Below are 19,698 nucleotides of genomic sequence, written 5' to 3'. Positions count from 1 at the left end.
AATGTAGTAGCTTTACCACATTAAATATCACCAACAGTAATGTTCAAAAGCCAAGAACAGGTTTGTTTTGATGGGTTACTGGAGGGGTAAGCGTTACATCCAAAACGCAGCAATCCAGTTTCTCACAACTGGGCAATTAGGACTTTGATAACGCAGCAAAACCAGAGTAGAGGAGGATTGTGACTTTTTTCCGCAGACAATTTTAAGTTACATTAATTTCCTTTGACTTTTAACTATTTTTTCACTCAATTGCACAACGTTTTTTCTGTCCTCAAGAGAAACACATGCCTGATTCTGATATTAGAAACCCATTTTTGCCACCTACAATCTCACTAAATTCCCGGACATTTATAAGATTGAACAACTTCAATTTCAGTGTTATTATATTTATGGACGGCAGGGAAATATAATATAGGATCACGGGTTCTTAAGTTTAAAAGACATTTAGTCTTATCTGCATTCAGTGAATGTTAGAGGTTATGTCTGAAGAACATTAAAGTCAGATTGTAATCCAGATGTGGCTTGAGTTCGAGAAGAGCCAAGCGTGTGAAGGATTGCATCATCTGCATAATAATAATGCAGAGTAATAATATTGTTTTGGACGATTTTAAATAGCAATGGACCCAGCAAGGATCCCTGCGGTACCCCCTCGGTTGTTAAAAAGGAGTCTGATGTGAGACAAATCCGTTCCGAGCACGATCATCCAAACCATGACAGCGTGAAATCAACAAATTACGCGAAATTAATGGAAAAATAATTGGCAGATCAATCAATTATGAAAATAATAGTTTGTTGTAGCCCTAGGGGATAATGTGCAATGTCATTTTTCTACTCCGCCGCCCTCAAATCCAGTTTAAAATGGAGTCCTATACATTCATATAAATCCATTATCCCTTTCTTGTAAGCGGGAAGAGGCAGAACTACTTCCACAGTCTTGTTAGCAGATGAAGACTGAGGTTTCCTAATAGCTGCTCCCCTGTGGCGCCCCACTTTTTTACTGAGAGTTGGTGTAAGTGATGGCCCTGTGGGAAACCATTAGCCAGTGCTGTCTCTCTCTTTCTCTCTCTCTCTCTCTCTCTCTCTCTCTCTCTCTCTCTCTCTCTCTGCCCCCATGTCTTCCCTTCTGTTTTTGCAGAGATGTGGTAAACACACACAATCCTCACATGCACAAACCTCTGCAGCAATCTCAAGACCGTTAGCAGCTGTCAGGGTTGTTTTGTTTTGACCAGCTCCCATAAGGCCAGTGTGGAGTCTGCAAATCTCTACAGTAGCGGCAAAGAAGCCGTTAGTGGACGTTATTCGTACTGGGCCCGTTGTGTTCACGCTCACATTGAGGGACAGTCACTGGGAGGACGACCGGAGGCCACAAAGGCCACGACAAGCAAACAAATGACTGAATCCATGTTTAAAATTAAGATAGAAATTGATTTAGTTTACTTCATATTCGTGCAAATATACATGTAAATCACCTAAATGGAAAATGTGATACCAAATATGATTTAATATACGTACAGAGTTGTCATGAATAAACCAATTTTCTCACAATATACCCTAATTGACTTACACACACAAACAAACACACACACCTTCCGTAATTAAGTGTGCATTCCTTTGCTGCACTATTAATGTGATGTGTGTCCTCTTATCTTTTGTACATTCGCTCATTATTCAGACACCTTTGGGTACTGCTCGTGTGTGTGTGTGTGTGTGTGTGTGTGCCTGAACAAGAGCACATAATCATCGTCTTGTTATCTCTCTTCCACACATCTGTACTAATTTCCATTGACAGAATTAATTACAGAGGTGACGAACAGCCCAGCGACCAAACCCCAAATGTCACACACGCCTTGAGTTACACAGCACCGTTATCTTGTAGGGAGATGTTGCTTAAAATAGCACGGCAGCCAAAAATAGCATAAGCTGGCGGAGCATGTCATGGGATAGAGACCGCGGCGACCTGTAATTTCTGATGCATCTAAAATCCCCGCTCTTCACTCAAGATCTTCATGTAGTGTCTGCACACATAGTATACTGCACTGACACAGAAATCGGGGTCATGCACATGCAGATGGAGATGAAGATGAAGGATGCAGGCTGCTTCCCTTTGGAGATCAATACTCTCCCGTGTGTGAATGAGCAGCTCGAGTGTGGATGTGCAGCATATAAAGAAAAAGCAGAGGGTTAGGGTTGGGTTTTCCTCTGAGACTTCACAACAGAAATAAACAGCATTTAATCAATGTGAATTGATTTATATATATAGACCTTCTCATTGCCATCCTGTTGCTACTGCAACAGCTTTGGTCCAAGTTTACTTCCTGCCAGGTTTCTGCATTAGCGAACATTACAACAGGAAATACAAAAGGGGTCATTTATAATGTTTATTTTGTCAAGTTTGCAAATATAACTCTGTATCTTTCCATCTCTCGTCTCTCTCTCTCTCTGTGAGACAGCGACTGTACATACTGTATGAGTATTCCTGCTAGGTTGACGAGAGTTTTCAAAAGTGTCAGCTACATAGCAGCAGATGAATAATGCAGATGAAATAAAGGCCTTTTTTCTGCACGGCAGCTACGCGAGCTATGATACATCAGATGTAAGCCGTAAACTGATGCTGACCTCAAAACGCCTGCTCGGCTTGCCATCTCTGCTGTGTGACTTTTGAATGACTCCTTGCATTCAACACAAGGATACTTGTGTAGGTTGTTTTGATGAGTCATGAGCTTTTATTTAGCTCAAGATAAAGTATATACTTGATACAATGCAATGGCCTGTGTGGCATTCACTCTCGTCAACAATGAGTTAATGTGTTTTACATTAAGACTATAAATAGATGTAGTTAGGGTTAATATATTATACATCTCAGTCATTTTATATCCTGTCACAATTTTCTCTTTGAGTTCTTTCTCCACCCATTTTCTTCTTTAACTTCCTCTCTTCCTTTGTTCGTCTCACATCCGTCCGGGTTTTCTGTCCTCTACAACCTCCTTTTTCCCCGTAACATGCAAGTCAGGCTGTTTAAATTCAGCTCATGCCTTATCATTTCCATTCATGTTCCTCCCTAATCTCTCCCTCTCTCCGTCTTTGTCAGCAGAATATTGAGTTCAGCCTGTGGTGCGTAATAAGCACACATGCGGCGCTCACACACACACACACACACACACACACACATACACAGAAAAACAGGCCTACGTGTCAGAAAAAGAGAAGAAGAGAGCAAAGAGAGAAAAAAGGAGACAGAAGATTGAAAATGACTCCCGAGATCGAGCTGCAAATCATGAATAACTAATAACAAGTTCGTATTCCGGCTGTTCGTTCGCGGTGTCATCAATCACGGCCCTGTCTTTCTGCTCCGCTGTAGCTTCATTAAGCTGATAATGGACTCTGGGCTGCATGTCAACCAGGCAATATCTGCTTCTAATCAAACTATGATTAAATAACCTCTCTGAGCAGCCAAACTCCTTCTGAAGTGTGTTTGCCGCCAAATAATCTAACTGATAAATGGCTTTCAGTGCTACTAGTGGGTTTACTGAGCACCACTAGGCTACAGCTTTATCAGGCATGACTTCACTATAATATATTATATAAAGATGTTGTATTTTAATACAACGCTTTATCAAATAAACCTACAGTATAGAAAATGATATGGTGTGCAGTCATATCAATAGTTCTGAAAGCCTGGTTGTTGGCATCTCATTGTACAATAATACCTTTGGGGTCGTGGATGTAAAATATTGAAATTGTCATTTGTAAATGCTTTAAATCTGTTATGGTGAGACTGTGAGCTATTACAAAATCTTTCTGCCTCCTCCCCTCCCATTACCGAAATCGTGACCCTTTGCCCTTTCAGGTGTTAAGCTGATTAGAGGGATGAAGACCTCCAGACGCACAGCAGGAGGTCCGATGATGAAGCCGAGCCAAACCCATGTCCAAAACACCGATTGGTTTTTGCCGTCTGGCCCGAATAAGTCTGAGTATGTGGTTGAAGATTATCCTACTGCGGGTTTCCCAAAATCATTTTAATGCTGAGATCAAAAATCATTCTCGGAGATGACCAGTTGTTGTTTTTTAGGAAGCACATGCATGTGTTTTTATAGATTAAACTGGCAGCAACCCCAAATCTCAGCAGGGATTTGTTTCACCAAAGACTTGTTGCATGCAGTAACATAAAATATTCAGTACAACCCTTTTTCTCTCCAAATGATTGGACATTTGATGTCAACCTCCATCATTTGAGGTGAAGCGGTCTAATTTGATGCAGATTTGATGATGCACGTTATTTATTTAATGACCACCGTCTATAATAGAACAATCATACACTCAAAAAAAGTGCTTGTTTGTTTCTGTGAATGGTGATAATCCTGGCTTGTTTGCTTTTGTAAATACATTGTTTGGTGACTCATGCGTGGTCAAAGGGGTCAAAGGTCATAGTATACCAATATATGATTATTTTATTTTATAATATAAAATAATAAGTATTATTATAATTATTAATATTATTATTTGTATTATTATTATTAAGTAGCAAGGCAGGGAGACAGGTTATAACCCAGGGTATGGATACTATAACACAGCATTAGAGCTCATTTCACTCAGTAGTTTGGGTCATATGAACAGAACATGACGCTTGGTCAAATGGTCAAATGTTCTGTCCCATATTTACCCAGCAGTGGGGTTAAAATTGGGTTATTTTTTCAACCCAGCAGTTTTTTGAGTGTAGCTCAATAACAATTCCTCTAAATGTTTCAGTTAGTTTGGCAGTCACCATCTGGAGCTGTCAGAATATTTGAACCATAACTACTTGGATGTGTCTCATCACGACCGCCCATCTCTCATAATGTGACTGTAGCGTCGGCTCCCTAGAAAATTCCCAGCACAGACTGTAAAAAGCGTCGAGATCTTTTCTCCCTGACTGGAAATGACGTCAGTAAAAGCCCTCTGAGAGGAACTTGTGATTTGAGGCTTTATGATGAATCACACTGGCAGCACTTGTCAGCACACTTCTGCTGCTCCAGACTCACAGAGGCTTTTCACAGTGTCAGAGCAGGGTGAACACAGCTGCAGCTGACAGGATTAATGAAGGGTAAGTTTGACTGGGATGTGCCAATTAACGAACACATGACATTAACACTGACTACTGTAAATTTCTTTCTCTCGTTAACTTTGCTAAATCCACGTATTTAAGTAATTAAGTTTATTGGCTGCAGCTGTGTTTTCTATGCCATGACGGCTCTGTGAAGGGTTCCTTGAGAAACGAATGTAGCTCTACAGCAACAGATATGAATAATTTGACAGTTAATTATTTCCATTTTTTTTTAAATCTGTAGCCTCCCTAAATATGGGGTAACGTGTTGATGATGTGACATCAATATCATGGGCCATTAACTCATCAGTGCACCGTATTCAAACTCAACATGTTACAGACTGAAAGCATCTGCTTCACGTCAGCCTCCGAAGTTGTAATTCCAAGTGAGAGAATTTCTGAAAGCTACAGAAGTGTCAATGAACTTGTGGCGACGAGGATGCAAAGCCACCATCTCGGGAAGTCACAGTACAGATCAATAAAATACCAAAATGACACAATTAATTCAGCGACAAATAAACCATTTCTGTTTGTTTGAATCGGACTTTACTTGTTAAACCTTCATAAATGAATCTTTTAACTGGCCTACTATCACCTTATAAAGTTGGTAAAAGCGTTGGCGGTTGACTGTCCAGCAGACTTTAGCATTTTGCTGATACATTAGCATTTGCATACTGATAAATGTAGGCTAATATTCACTCTCCTTACAGCTCAGTATTGGTCTCCACCAACATTTGAGGTGAATATCTGTCTCTTTAGCTGCTAAACGCTCCACTATGTTCACCAGCTGGTCGTTAACTTTGTCTGCTGTTTAGTCGGTATTGTGGATTTATCAGAATATGCAGGAAAAATAAGCAGCTTTTTCTTGAGATATCAATCGAGCCTTAGTGTGAGGATACGTTGTGTGACTACAATAATAGTAATGTCGACTGATATTGCGTGAATGCAAAATTAATTTCCAAAATCCAATTCACCATAAAGGCATCTGTTAACCTCTTGGAAGAGATGTGAGACACACCAGTGACTGAATACATGAATGATTTACAATTTATATCAGATAATCAATAAGCGTATTTGAGCAAAGGGAAGCTGCTGGGCGTGTCTGTTTGTTTAATGCAAAGAGACGAAGAGAGAGTATTAGGCAATTAGTCATTTTTATTTCTTCAAGAAGTGTTATACGTCATTTTATGATTCACTGATTCTTCGTGTGCCTGCTGGCTGAACTCCACACGAAACATAATAAATCAAATTGATGTTTTTAGATCTCATACATACACAAAAAACAACATCGACTACGAATGATGGCTGCAGGAAATGATTGGCCCCACATAAAGAGATAGCGGCGAAAACAAAGCCAATCCACATCTACGGCACACACTCTCCGTCTTCTCCCGTTTCCTAATACCTCTATCTATCCGACCGCCTTCGTCCTTCACACGCCTCCCTCCCAGTGTTATCATTGCCCTTTGTTCCTCATCCGCTGCTCATTTTTTCCCTCTGACATACCCATAATGTCTCTTTAATTTCCTCCTTCACCCTTCACCCAGCTGTGCACTCATCCATCCATGCGGCTCAACCTTCCTCATCTGCTTCACCCTCCTCTTCAGCAATTTCACTGCCTCTCGCGTTCATATCGTGAAGTCAAATTCAATAGAAATTCAGGGGTTTTATTCTGAGTAATGGCCTAAAACAGAAATTGGTCTCTGCTTGCAAATTCAAAATGTCTTATCAGCTCCTCTGTCTCTTCATCATTCCCCTTCGCATGCGTGCCATCAGCGCTTACTTTATCATGTTGAAGCACAGAGGTTGAAAGCTAATTAACGAGCCTCGTACTCAATACATGCTCAGCCATGATTTCCACGTCATGCGAGTCGGGAAACCAGAATAGAAGAAGTGCATATTGCAGCCGTCGGGCTTTCTACTCAACGTTCTCGTCTTCCTCTACTGTATCTTCTGTCACCTCCACCTGCCCTTGTTTTTTTTCTGTCTTTAGAATAAAGTTGCATTATTTCTGTGCTCTTTCCTCCATTTGTTTGTGTTTCTCAGCTGAATTCAACCACCTGTTTTCGGATCATTCTAAGCCTCTACAGTTTTTCTCGCATTCATTCATGCACATACTAGAAAAATAGGACCATGTTTATGTGCTGTTTGATGTATATGAGAATGTGTTTTCTAAGGTAAGATGTAAGGTAAATGTAATTGATTCCTGTTGGGGTCATTGGCCTTGTGAAGATCACTGAAGGGTAAAGTTGATGCGCTCCTTGATTGCATCATCCTCTTTGCTCACCACTCCCTTCTTATCACCCGTTTATCCCCTCCTAACTCATCTCCTCCCCCTCCTGCCGTCAAGGTTGCTGGAGCTCGGGTCACAAGGGAAGGACCCAAACGCATTAAAGGCAAGAAGATTGTGCAGTTGAATGATTTAATGAAAACAAAATCAACCTACAAGTCAGTAGAGTCCACAAACAGGCAGCAACAACAGGCAGACAGGTAGCAAGAAACTCCATACAGCAACGAAAGGATGAAAAACAAACCAACAACCAACTGTGAAAAGACAGAAATATAAATACAGAAGAACAAATCAGACAACAAGACACAGGTGAGACATTAGGGCATGTTGAAAGCTAATTGGTGTTGGAAACAAAGGATAATACAACACAGGTGATACACAGAAAAAAAGGAGAGAAAACACATAGACTCAAATTGATCTAAAAGATCCACATTCAACTAATAAACATTCCTTTTCATTCATCTATTTTTATTTCCATATATATACTGTATATACAGTATAAACTGTATGTTAAATGTACCATGAGAGTTTTTTAAAAGTTTTTTTTAATTATCAAAAGTAAACAAAAGTCCAACAAACAGAACTTTCAACTACGAGTGTCAAAGAGTTGTTGCAATCCGACCCGTTTCCTCAACTTAAGTGTACGGAGTTCATTTAGACCCAACAATTATGTTTTTCCATCACCTTACTAAGTGGTTTTGTTGCCTAAACCTAACTTTTGTTTTGTACTGTAATGTCTTGAAAAATAAGTCGTGCTGAGCGACGTGAAAGAAATGGACAATTCGTGTTGCTCAGCACGAAACCAATAGATTGCATTTTGTGACTATTTCACGTACTGCTGTGAGACTGATGGAATATTGCAGCTTTAATGTTACCAGACCTTAATTTTTTCCCTTGTGCTTGTCTGCTCAGCTTCCATATAGTCTAAACAGTTAAAAACAAGTAAAAAAACACATGATTTATTCTCTCTTTTCATCTCTTCTGGTGTCAAACACAAGCACATTCACTACACAGTGACTTGAAAATGAACCCGGTTGACTCCGACAAACATCGCTTGTGTTAATAGTGCATGATGAGGGAGAATGTGATGTTGAAATGTAATTTAAATGCATAAAATATACATGATAGAATGCAGTAATCATGCGGCAATAGTAGCACACATACAGACAGATGACGGCACATGTTCGTGTATGCACCCATGCATAAAGTAGCACATCCTCTACACACACACACACACCATCTGCTGCAGTGGATGCAGGCTAAAGGTGTACACTTGTGACTGACAGTGGAGTCAGACTGTGATGCTGTGTCGTCCCTGCTGATGGCCTGTCGAGTGTCTCGGTGATTCAGAAGAGGCTGGAAGGCCAGCATATGCTGGAGCAGAATTCAGACTGTGAAAGTCAATCATTTATTCCTGCCACTTGTTGTATTATATGTCACATATTAAACATAACTATGTACCGTATGCACTGAACCGAAGCCATGCAATGCTTTCAGTATGTTCACAGTGTGTTTTTAATCAAGCGACGCCCCATTCTTCCTCATATTTCCTCAAACACTTGGAAATGAAAATGTATAAAACAGATTGAGTGTTGCCTGAGTGATCTATGTGGACTCACCTTTATTATAAAGTTCTGTTTAACCCCACACAAACCTCACCACAGATGTTCTTCCTGGCATTCAGCTTTCTCCCGTTGCTGACTCATCTGTCCATCTGCCTGCCTATCTCACTTCCATCATCCCGAAGGGGAAGAATTATTGATGGTGCTTTGGCTTAAAGAAACATCCAACGTCAGATGACTAACGCAGACGGACGAACTGGGAGAGGGGATAGATAGTGTCCCTACGTTCAGAAGAAAACTCCTCTTTTCAGGAGACAAACACAACGTTTGAATACATCACAAACAAACATCACAACAGTCAGTTGAAGTAGATGGCAGAGACAGCAGAAACTCGATGCATCTAGCCAAGAAATTGTCCGCCACATAACCCTGCTTAAGTCTGGTTTTGTACGGATTCAACAAATGAGATATTGTTAATAGGTGCAGGTAGGCTGCTTCTGTTACCTCTGGACGGAGCCTGGCTAGCTGTCTCTCCCTGTTTCAAGTCTTTGTGCTGAGCTAAGCTACCAGGCTGCACCTTCGCATCTAACTCTCAGCAAGGAAGGGAATATGCGTATTTCCAAACAACGGGGTATGGGCAAACGATGTAGTTTGTGGTTTAATATGGAGGGCTTGTTGCTATATACTGTGGGGCCCTTGTAACATTTCAGATGTCTGCGCATTGTTAGCAGTACCACCATAGAGAAATATACCCTCTCAACCTCTCATATGGTCTCATTTAAATAATCCTTTGAAGCCAAATGAGTTTGAATTAATCAGACTCACAACAAGCAAAACATTTGAGAAATAAATGATCTCAACCTCCACTAATTACAAGAGCAAAAGGCTGCTTACACATTAAGGCATCAGTGTTAGCAACCTAATAGTCATAAAGAATCAATATATCACAGCAGAACAAGTATTCTTACTTTTGATATTTTTTACTGATAACACGTCTGTACTGAAGTACTTGAATATTAGTTTTATTGAGTACTTTTACATCGTTGTATTGGTACTTTTGCTTCAGTAATAGGTCTGTGTACATCGTCCACCACTGCCCCCTCCGTCTCTCCCCTTGTTTCCTGTCAGCTTCTTATTATATCCTACAAGTGAAGGCAACACTTGCCCCACAAAAACCTGGCCCTGATTGGTCTGATGGGACGCTGCACTTCTAAAAGGTCGAGCTGTGACGGATTACCTTTGTTCTTTCTCTGGGTTGTAATGTATGCACTGTGTGATTAACATCATAAGAGCAACTTTCCTGGCACAGTTTTCTTTGCTTTGCCATGCAGGGCCACATCCCTCAGCTTACCCTAAACGATGTGGCAGGGGCTCGAGACGCTGTTAAAGTGACGGATCGGGGCTTTAAAGCCTCTGTAACGATGTATAGTGGTGAGGATTAAGAGGCCGTGTCATGTAGATGAATGGTGTATCTCCGCAGTTTGTGTATGTGTGGAGGAGGAAGAGGAGGGTGGTTTCATAAGGGACAGGGGATGGGTGCGTGCACGTGTTTTTGTGTACTGATGTATATGTCTGCGCTTGTATGTGTGTGCTTGTCAGTGTAAGTCACCCTGCCACTGTCTCTCTCTCTCTCTGAAAGCACTTAGCAGACACAGTCCAGCATCCCGGTAAGAGCTCCTGTCTAATGTCCACTATCCCTCTGTTCCATTATGTAAGAAAACACTGGGGCCTCATTTATAAAAACATGCTCTTTGACTTTATCCTGGATTTCATCGTGCAATCATTCCAACAACTGCGATGACATGAAAAAAAAGATATCAGTTGCAGACGTGCTGTGCTGTACCTAGGGCGAGGCTGGAATTTGTTATTTTAGCTTTTGATTGGTGACTAAATTTGGAAATCCTAAACATAGCAGAGGAAGATTACAGCGTGTCAGCTCTTTGAAAATAACACAAAGGCTCCTGTGGGGAGAAAACGACATCAAAGGCACTGCGAAAGTCTATTAAAAAGCCTCTTCTTAATTTGGAAATCATGGCTGTGTTTTTAAGTCAGCTCTGCTATTTAAATCCCAAAGACAGTAAGTGACATTTACCTTGGGACGGATTTAGATTGTAAGCTTAAATTAGAAAGTTTTGTCAATGAGGCCCATTGTGTTGAAGCAACTGCAAGGGAGAGATGTGAAGCCTACATTGCAGCGGCATCACAGCCCAGAAGAATAGACAGACTCCCTCAGAGATGGTCAATAATTAATTAAAGAGGGAATAAGCATGATTGCACAGAAAACACTTCTTTTAACAAGTTGAACAGTGATAATTAGTCAAAATCCATTGTTCAGAAGCTGAATAAATTTTCTGAATAAGTTTAGAAAAACACTCATAAATCACAGGACGTTATTCATATTCATGACTTTAACAGTATGCAGTGCAAGTGCCTGCTAGAGGCCTTCAGAGTCAGGCTGCTTTAAAGGGCATGTCAGGTTGAATATGCCATATTTGGGCAATGCTTCACAACCTGCCATTGGAAGACACCACGAAGGTCACATAAGATGATTTAAATACGTTAAGCAAGCCAAATGCCCACTTTCGTATGAAATGCAAATGTTGTGATACACTTAAAGTTCATCTACAAATCAAAAATGAATGAAAATATTAAATATTACGAGGCTTCCATGTTAGAGCAGGAGGTGCAGTAACTCTGGTGGCTTGGACTGTTTATAAAGTGTCATGGGCGCTGGAAGGCTCTTCTGTTTACATTTTGGTTCCTGGTGAACGGGTCGTGTATTGCTGACTGATCTTTACGACTGTTTGTGGAAGTGGAATTTCTCGTTATTTCACCACAAATTATTCTTTTAGTTTATTCTTTGCTATCACATCTTATGTACATAGTTAAATGTCAGTAACTGCCTTACATATTTACCTGTGTATGACATGATCTCAACATTGTTATGCATATTCTCATGTAGGCTACATGATATAATGGTGCACATGCCTTTGTTGACCTTTCAAATGCTGTGGTGTAAGTCTGTGTCTCAGTAATACTTATATGATCTCTTTATTTCTAAACCACCGATTCAATGAATGAATCTGGGAAAATGAGCTTACTTATGCTATACAGGGCTGCAACGTGTATAATACATCATAAACCACATTAAATATAGAGGGAAATTCACCTTTCATGATTGAGTTTCAAGCTACATATTGTGGGTGTGAGTGAAAATCTATAGTGACACAAATAATATAGGCTTAAGTCACAGGTAGCTGACAATTCACACAATCAGTGTTTAATAATTAATATAACTGAAAAATATTGGAACACAGTAATGTCAATATTTAAGATGTTACATTGAGTTGTTACGTTATGCTGTTAGGACTATTGCGTAGCAATGTTACATTACGTTGTTATGTTGTTACTTTGTTACGTTATGTTGTTATGTTGCGATGTTACATTACATTGTTATATTGCGGCGGTACATTACGTTGTTATGTTGTTACGACTGTTACGTTATTATTTTAACACAAACTATGATCTTTTTGCTAACCATAACCAAGTAGTTTTGCAGCCTGAATCTAACCAATCGTTTCACACCGTCAACCACGTGGCATTGAGCATTTCTGCAGACACGATTCAAAGCTGATGTGAAACGCATTTATCTTCTGGCGACGAGATTGGATCAACAGCAGTGGAAACAAACTTAAGTGAACAATTTAAGAATACAAAACATTTATTAAAAAGAGATACTATAACATTTCCGACCTTTACCCTACGACTATGTACATGATGTTAACTGTTAGTGTGAGGTACATATCAGTCAGCCTTGGTGTGTGATTTACACTTTACTTTCAGCTCTTAACTGCGTGATCCTTCATCTCATGCAATAGTTATATGTTACATACAATGCGTGTGTGAAGAGACTATGGCTCAGTGGTGCTTGAGGAGCTAGCCAGACATCGCCTGGACATCGTGGCATGCCACTGAGGGCCTGCCAACTGACCTGTGTGTGTATGTGTGTGTGTGAACCATTCATGTGAGGTTATACCATGCTCCTGCCAATCCTCTATTGTGTGTGTGTGTGTGTGTGTGTGTGTGTGTGCTAGTAATGAATGTGTGTTTGTGCTGGCGGTCAAGGAGGGTGCCTGGGAGGACTGGTGTTTGATTGGCGCGTGCTGCCGAGATCTGCTCCTTCCTGTTAGCGTACGCATCACTTCCTCTCACCCTGCCCAGAGCTACTGCCTCGCCGTCTCACAATCACTCTGACACGATTCCCTCTCTTCTCCTTATTTTTTTCCCGTCCTCTTCTTCTTGTTCTTCTCCTCTCTCTCCTCTAGTGACTTACTGTCCTTCTTACTCTGTCTTATGCGACTCGGCCTTTCTTTAAATGCCTCCTCGCATCTCCACTTCTATTTCACTCATTTTCTTTTTCACCTCTTTTCCTTTTTCTTTCCATCTTAGTTCCAATATCATAGTGCTCCTTTCCCCCCAGTCTTTGTCCATTTGTCTCTCTCTGCTCTCCCTCTTAACTCTCAGATGGCCACTTTTGTTTTAACAACTTGACAGCCACTTCATCATCCTCAATGAAGCAGTTCGTCGCCTCTCGCTCCCTGTCTCTCCCCCTTCAACCCCCAGAATGTCTCCCTCCCTCACCCTGCCTAACCTCTTTCTCTTTCCATATCTGCTCTGTATTCCATCCTTAAGCACCCCCCCCCCCTACATCTCTTCCTCCCCCTCTTCCTCACCCTGTTCCTCTCCTCCTCCTCAGCTGCTCTCCCCGAAGACAGAGCAGATGCAGCCAGGCAGAACAGCCAGCATGTTCCCATGTTCTCTCTGCGGCTGCAGCAGCCCTCTCAAACCTCTTCCCTATGCTTAATTTTCCTCAGGACACGTTATGCTTATTGGCATCCTCATTCTCCTTCTTACTTTTTAATTTCTCGACCTCTCAATGTCCTCATTTTCATCTTCTCCTTCCTTCCACCGTGCCTCTCCTCTGCCTCCTCACCCTTCCCTCGCCCAAGGCTTCATCCTTGGTCTTTGCCTCTCTCTCTCTATCTCCCTTCCCTGCTAAACATTGCTCGAGGCAATTCTTGTTTCTTTCTTCCCTGAGCCCTCTTCCCTTCTCTCATTTCCTCCCTGTGTTTCTACCACAAACGGAATGGCTTCTTTGCCTCCTCCCTCTTTCTTTGCTTTGCTTCCTCTTTGCTCAGCATCAAAACAACTCTCCACCAATCTCCCTCTTTGCTCTGCTCAGTTTTTATTTACTCCCTGATTCTCATCATCTACTCCCTTCTTGCCTGTGCAGTTATTTTCTTTTCTACCAGTGTCACATATGGGTTCATGTTTATGGTAATGACTTACTTGCCTCCTTACTTTGCCTACAGCCCTTTCACATCACGTACAGCAGCACTTTCGAAAGTCAGTGTGAGTTAAAAAAGAAAGAAAGAATGAAAGTACGTTAATTTGCATAAAAGATACAGCGACAAAAACACTTTAGTTAAGTAAGTGTGTAGGAGTTATTTCCGTCATAATGAGTTCATAATAAGTTGGCTGCTGATTTGAAAGCAGCCTCTTTTCAGCTCTTCATCCCTCTGCCTCTGTTGCCTCTCTTTGTCATTGTAACAATATGCAACACCCCAATATGAAGCTTCATTCATCGACCGACAACAATACGTCTGCTGCAGTGTTGAAAAACAACTGTGAAAACTCCAAGGTATCTGATGTCATCTGATGAGATCATTATAATCACTTTTTCACAATATAGGCAGAAATACTTCGGCATATAAGGAATAACGTAAAAGGATAAAGAAAGCATTGATGTTGCTTCACACTTTCCAGAGTGTGATTGTATAAAATCGGATGCTACAGCACAGCTCACAGCATAGTTTGACAGGAGAGTTTGCAGTTGGTAAAACTTGGTTGGCTCTTCACCCGCAAGCATTCCCCACTTTTTGATAATGTTTGTGCCAAAACAGCCCTGACACATGATGCTGGCCTGTGTCACATGTGGGAACATGTGTGACAACAGAACTTCCTCATCAATCATGAAAGGAAGGAAACGTAGACTTGTGTGGTGCTACTTTTCACCTGTAGATTAAAGAAGTTGTGACAAGATCGTTCCACACCACACAAACATGAGTAACCTCTTCGAACATTTAATATATAATAAGTATTATTATTTATCTATTTTATTATTATTTAAGCATAGTTTCTAAATAAAATACTGGACTATTTTTTACACATATTAGCACAAACATTTGTACTTAATTGTTTGATTTTCCGTAATGATCTTCTTGTTTTCTAAAAAATGGCCATTATTTTGAAAAATCACATCTGAGGAATTATCAGTATCGGTATTATTCAAATTATAACAAAATGTATTGGTTTCATATTGAAATAAAAAAGGTTTGGTATCGGCCATCCCTGACCTGAAGCACACAGTTGTATCTGACTGACTCGGTTTCAATTGGCTTTGTATATTACCTCAACTATCAATTCATTTTGGTTAAAACTTTGTCTTCATAAGTGCTTTTGTGACGCGCCCTAACAAATACAAAATGCTGACCACATCATCAAACACAAACACAGCTGCATGCAGTTTGCTCTTCGGTAACTAACGGATTAGGGGAACTAATTAAGATCATACTGACGGTCACAGTATCTTAGTTTCAGGCTAAACTAATTATAACTGCTGAGTAAATCACCTACTCAAAGTCTCCCTTCACTCTAAAATGTGCTTTGCTGACAGTTTTCCTTTTCATTGGTTGTTTGAGCTTCTCTGTGCAGAACGATGTCTGTGCAGAGTCTGACAATGGAAGGCTGTTTTTAACATTCCAAGTTATTCTGTGCTCACCTTAAATCTCTGTTTAACGCTGAGTACACACCTGCTGGAAGTGTGATGTGGAAACTTGAGACCGCCGGCGCAAATACACTGAGAACAGTGATTGCGTAGATATCCCACAACATCTATTCATATTTAATCCACGTAATCATGAACCAGGAAGTATGAAGACCGTGAAAACCCACAATAGGCAAGCGGGATGGGAGGTGCATGGGTTAAACAATGACCTGTCTGTTGTCCAAGAGGCTGTTGGATTTATTTGTTACACCACTTCCGTAGTTTCTTGAGCCCAAACCAAAATCTAAACCTAACCAAGTGTATTTGTTGCCTAAACGTAACTAAGTTGTTTTCTGTGTAGACAGAAGTTTATTTTGAAAAGACTGTATGCATGTAATAAGCAGATATTGATACTGACTTTTGTCAGAGAACGCACAAAAAATTAGGAATAACTTTTCGTAAGATATCATGAGGATGCGTTGGTTTAATAAGTCTGGAGGTGATCTGTCATACTAAAGAACAACTGACAGATGATAAATCATCTCGCCTCAAGGTCTGCTGCATGATGTACAGCCCTGGTGATGCTTGTTGCATTTTGTTGCATCATACACAGCACTGTAGGGAAACACAGGACCAATAACCTGTCTGCTTTATGAATGAACCTGATAACCCTCGACAGAAGCTTATACGTTCAAAGAACATGTTGTTGCCCAATCACCACTAAAACAGTATTATGCAGCAGTAGATGCTACCTTCATTTCTTAGATCTGACTGTCCTGTCCAGGTTAAAAGTTCACAGAGATTATACACGTATGCTTTTAGCATCCAATGTTCTCACCTCTAAGCTCATGGAAATTCTCCAGAAAGTAAATCTTTGTGTTGATGAGGTGCAGACGCCCTGAACCATGAACTGAGGCCCCTTTCTTCTATTATTACCAGGATGTGTTGATGAATGAGGAAGCTGCATTCAGAAGCACGCGGGGTGATTTAACAGCCTCCTGGGGGTATTGATCCCTTTATGTGGGCGAAGGCGATTTCCAGTAATGACCATGGTGTTTCAGATGATAGCGGTGGTAATGGATACGATGATGAAGGAGAGAAGGAGCGGCGGCTGTGGTGGGTGAGGAAGAGGATGGTCATGGCGAGGATGATGAGGAACTATATGGTGATAATGAGGGCAGTAACGATGATTATGCAGCAGCTGATGCAGCAAGGGTGGATGGCTTAGATTATGGTGTTGGCGTGAGACAAATGATGATGTTCTGCGTGTGTGTGTGTGTGTGTGTATGATTATTGCATGCATAGGAAGTGAAGGTGGTGGTAATGTAAAAGGATAAGTGGATAATGATGATGATGGTGAATATGACTATGAGTGTGTGTGTGTGTGTGTGTGTGTGTTTCAGGAAGTGACGCTGAGCAGCCAGCCATCTGTCGGCAGATTAATCCTGGCTGTGCTTAGAGATATTACCGGCTGGCTTATCGCCGTGGCAACAAGCCTTCAATCCCAGTCCAGCGCAGCCACCATGTGACCTTGCTGAGGAAGGGGGGTTGGGGGTTGGTGGACACACACACACACACAGATACACACACATAACTTGCACGCTCCATAATTCGATGATATGAAGCATACATGCATTTACAGTAATTTGTTAGTGCACACACACACACACACACACACCGCTGCATGCATATAAACTGTGCATTCAATGAGAGGGGAGTTAAAGAGAAAATATGACTGTGCTCACGCTCTCTCTCTCTCTCTCTCACACACACACACACACACATACACACACACACACACACACACACACACACACACTCATTCTTCCTCTCATCACTGCCAAGGTCTAAAGGTTTTAATCCTGCTGAAAGGTTTCAGTGTCACCTATTGAGTTCAAAAATGTCATCACGCCAACCAGCTGTGGTTCTCTGCAAATATTGTTTTCAGGCAGCTAAATATAGAGCTGTATCAATATGAATCGTAGCCACCTTTGTTCTCTTTCCCTCACACCAAACAATGCTTTTTTATTTCCTAAATCCGCATCACTCCCACGTGCTCGAACATCCTCCCAGTCACGTTTTTTTCTTCTTGTTTTTATATACACACACACATAAATATCACGTTGTACAGGAAACAATACACACACATAATGCACGAACACACACGCTTTACTGGTCGTAAATCAGCAGGCGAGAGGCCGGTTCAGGCTTTATGTAACATTCAAGGTTTTATTCAGTCTTTACATACAGTACACCAGTCAGAAATATACAGTGAACCTTCAGCGAAGGTCCGTCAGGTACACCATAGAAATCTGCAGTCGGATGCAGCAGATGAAGATTACAAAGCGCGAGTGTGTTCGAGTGTTTCACTGTTCACTGTTTTCAGTCCGTGCCTTTGCATCCGTACAGATGTCACAGTAGAAGCTATGCTGAAGAAAGACAAGTTGCTAGGGCTAAGATATTTAACTATTTTCCCTTTCGGATCCCTTAAAATTAATTTACCACTATATAGGATGCCAAATATTGGCTAAACTTGACCCTGCTCCCCCACTCCCCATTCAGGTTTTGTTTATCTCTCTCATCGTAACATCTTCTCACACAGCAGACATAGAGGTGACCTGGTGTAAGATCAGGAAGTGGGAAGACAAGAGGTATTTTCATCTTCTTTTTCCACTTAAAACAATGAATCAACAATGCATTTTAGAGCCACAAACTGCAGCTATATCTCAGGTCACATAATCTCACATCCACGACCCCGCTGCCAGTTAGGTGGTTGCAGAGAGCCGGCGAGAGAGAGAGAGAGGTGAGAGAGATGCACCGGCGGCTAGTTGGTCCAATCCGAATGTTGGTTTTTAAATCCCACTCTGCCTGTATCTGCCACTCAGCGTAATTAGACGAAGTAATCACGATTGATATCATGACAGATTAGTGAGAGGTTCTTCTCTGAACCCGGAAACGGTTATAATCTAGCCCGTGGTGCAGTAGCACCAGTGTCAGACTGGGGCTGGAGGGGGGAGGAAGAGGAGGAGGAGGAGGGAGAGGAGGAGGAAGAGGAGGAGGGAGCATTTTATTTCTCACAAATTTAAGATGGACATCTGGATAAAAGGAGCTTCATAACTGACTCTTTTTTTCTCTCATTCAACAATAAAACGCTTTTCATTTGAAACAAGGTGTCTAATTTTCAATTAGAATGCGAAAAAATCATCACTTAATTGACTACATATGAATGTGATTAATCTTTGCACATTGTGTCTTTGAAAATAATGTGCCGAGTCAAGTTTATTTTCTTAAAAAGTATGGCTTTTAGTTTGCAATAAGTAAGAAGCCCGTGACTGTATAAGAGGGGCGCTTCCAAATCTTGCTCAAGGGCCACCAATTGGCTCCATAATGTGATTACTAAATTAATCTAAAGTCTTTTTGGCAGTATAAAGGGTACGGTGGTCGTTCAGTGAGCATCTGCGTTAATGAATGAAGCAGCTCAATTACGTGCTGCATTCCTGAGGAATCAAATCCTTCGCTACATGTTCCGCAGAACAAAGTTTGTTAGTTTTTGTGGATTCGTTAGTAACAGTCAAGAGTAACAGCGTGATGTTTTTAAGGAGACCTGCTTTGCTACATGACCTGTGGTCTGTGGGGCAGTAGTGTGCTGAAGACAAGGGAATGTATCTGAATTCATGTTTTTTGGTTAAGAGTCCAACCTCGATAGCACCAACAGGTAAATAATCAGGCTTGAAAACATTTTTTTTTCTCGGGTGGGCTTTACAGTACAAGGTAAGAAGGTCGAGGGAAAGTGTGCCGACGTGTTTCTCTGAAAGCGTGTTCTAATGCAGAAACAGCATTTTTGACTTAGAAAAGATTGGTGTAAAAGATCAGCATTGTTTTCTTTCCTGAGTCTGCTGTCAGTGTACCGTTCCCCAACAACGCGTCCTGTGAGGAGCTC

This window comes from Anarrhichthys ocellatus, unplaced genomic scaffold, assembly GCF_004355925.1.
Source record: "Anarrhichthys ocellatus isolate YVR2014 unplaced genomic scaffold, GSC_Weel_1.0 scaffold24, whole genome shotgun sequence".
NCBI classification, from domain to species: domain Eukaryota; kingdom Metazoa; phylum Chordata; class Actinopteri; order Perciformes; family Anarhichadidae; genus Anarrhichthys; species Anarrhichthys ocellatus.
This window is presented reverse-complemented; position numbering follows the sequence as displayed.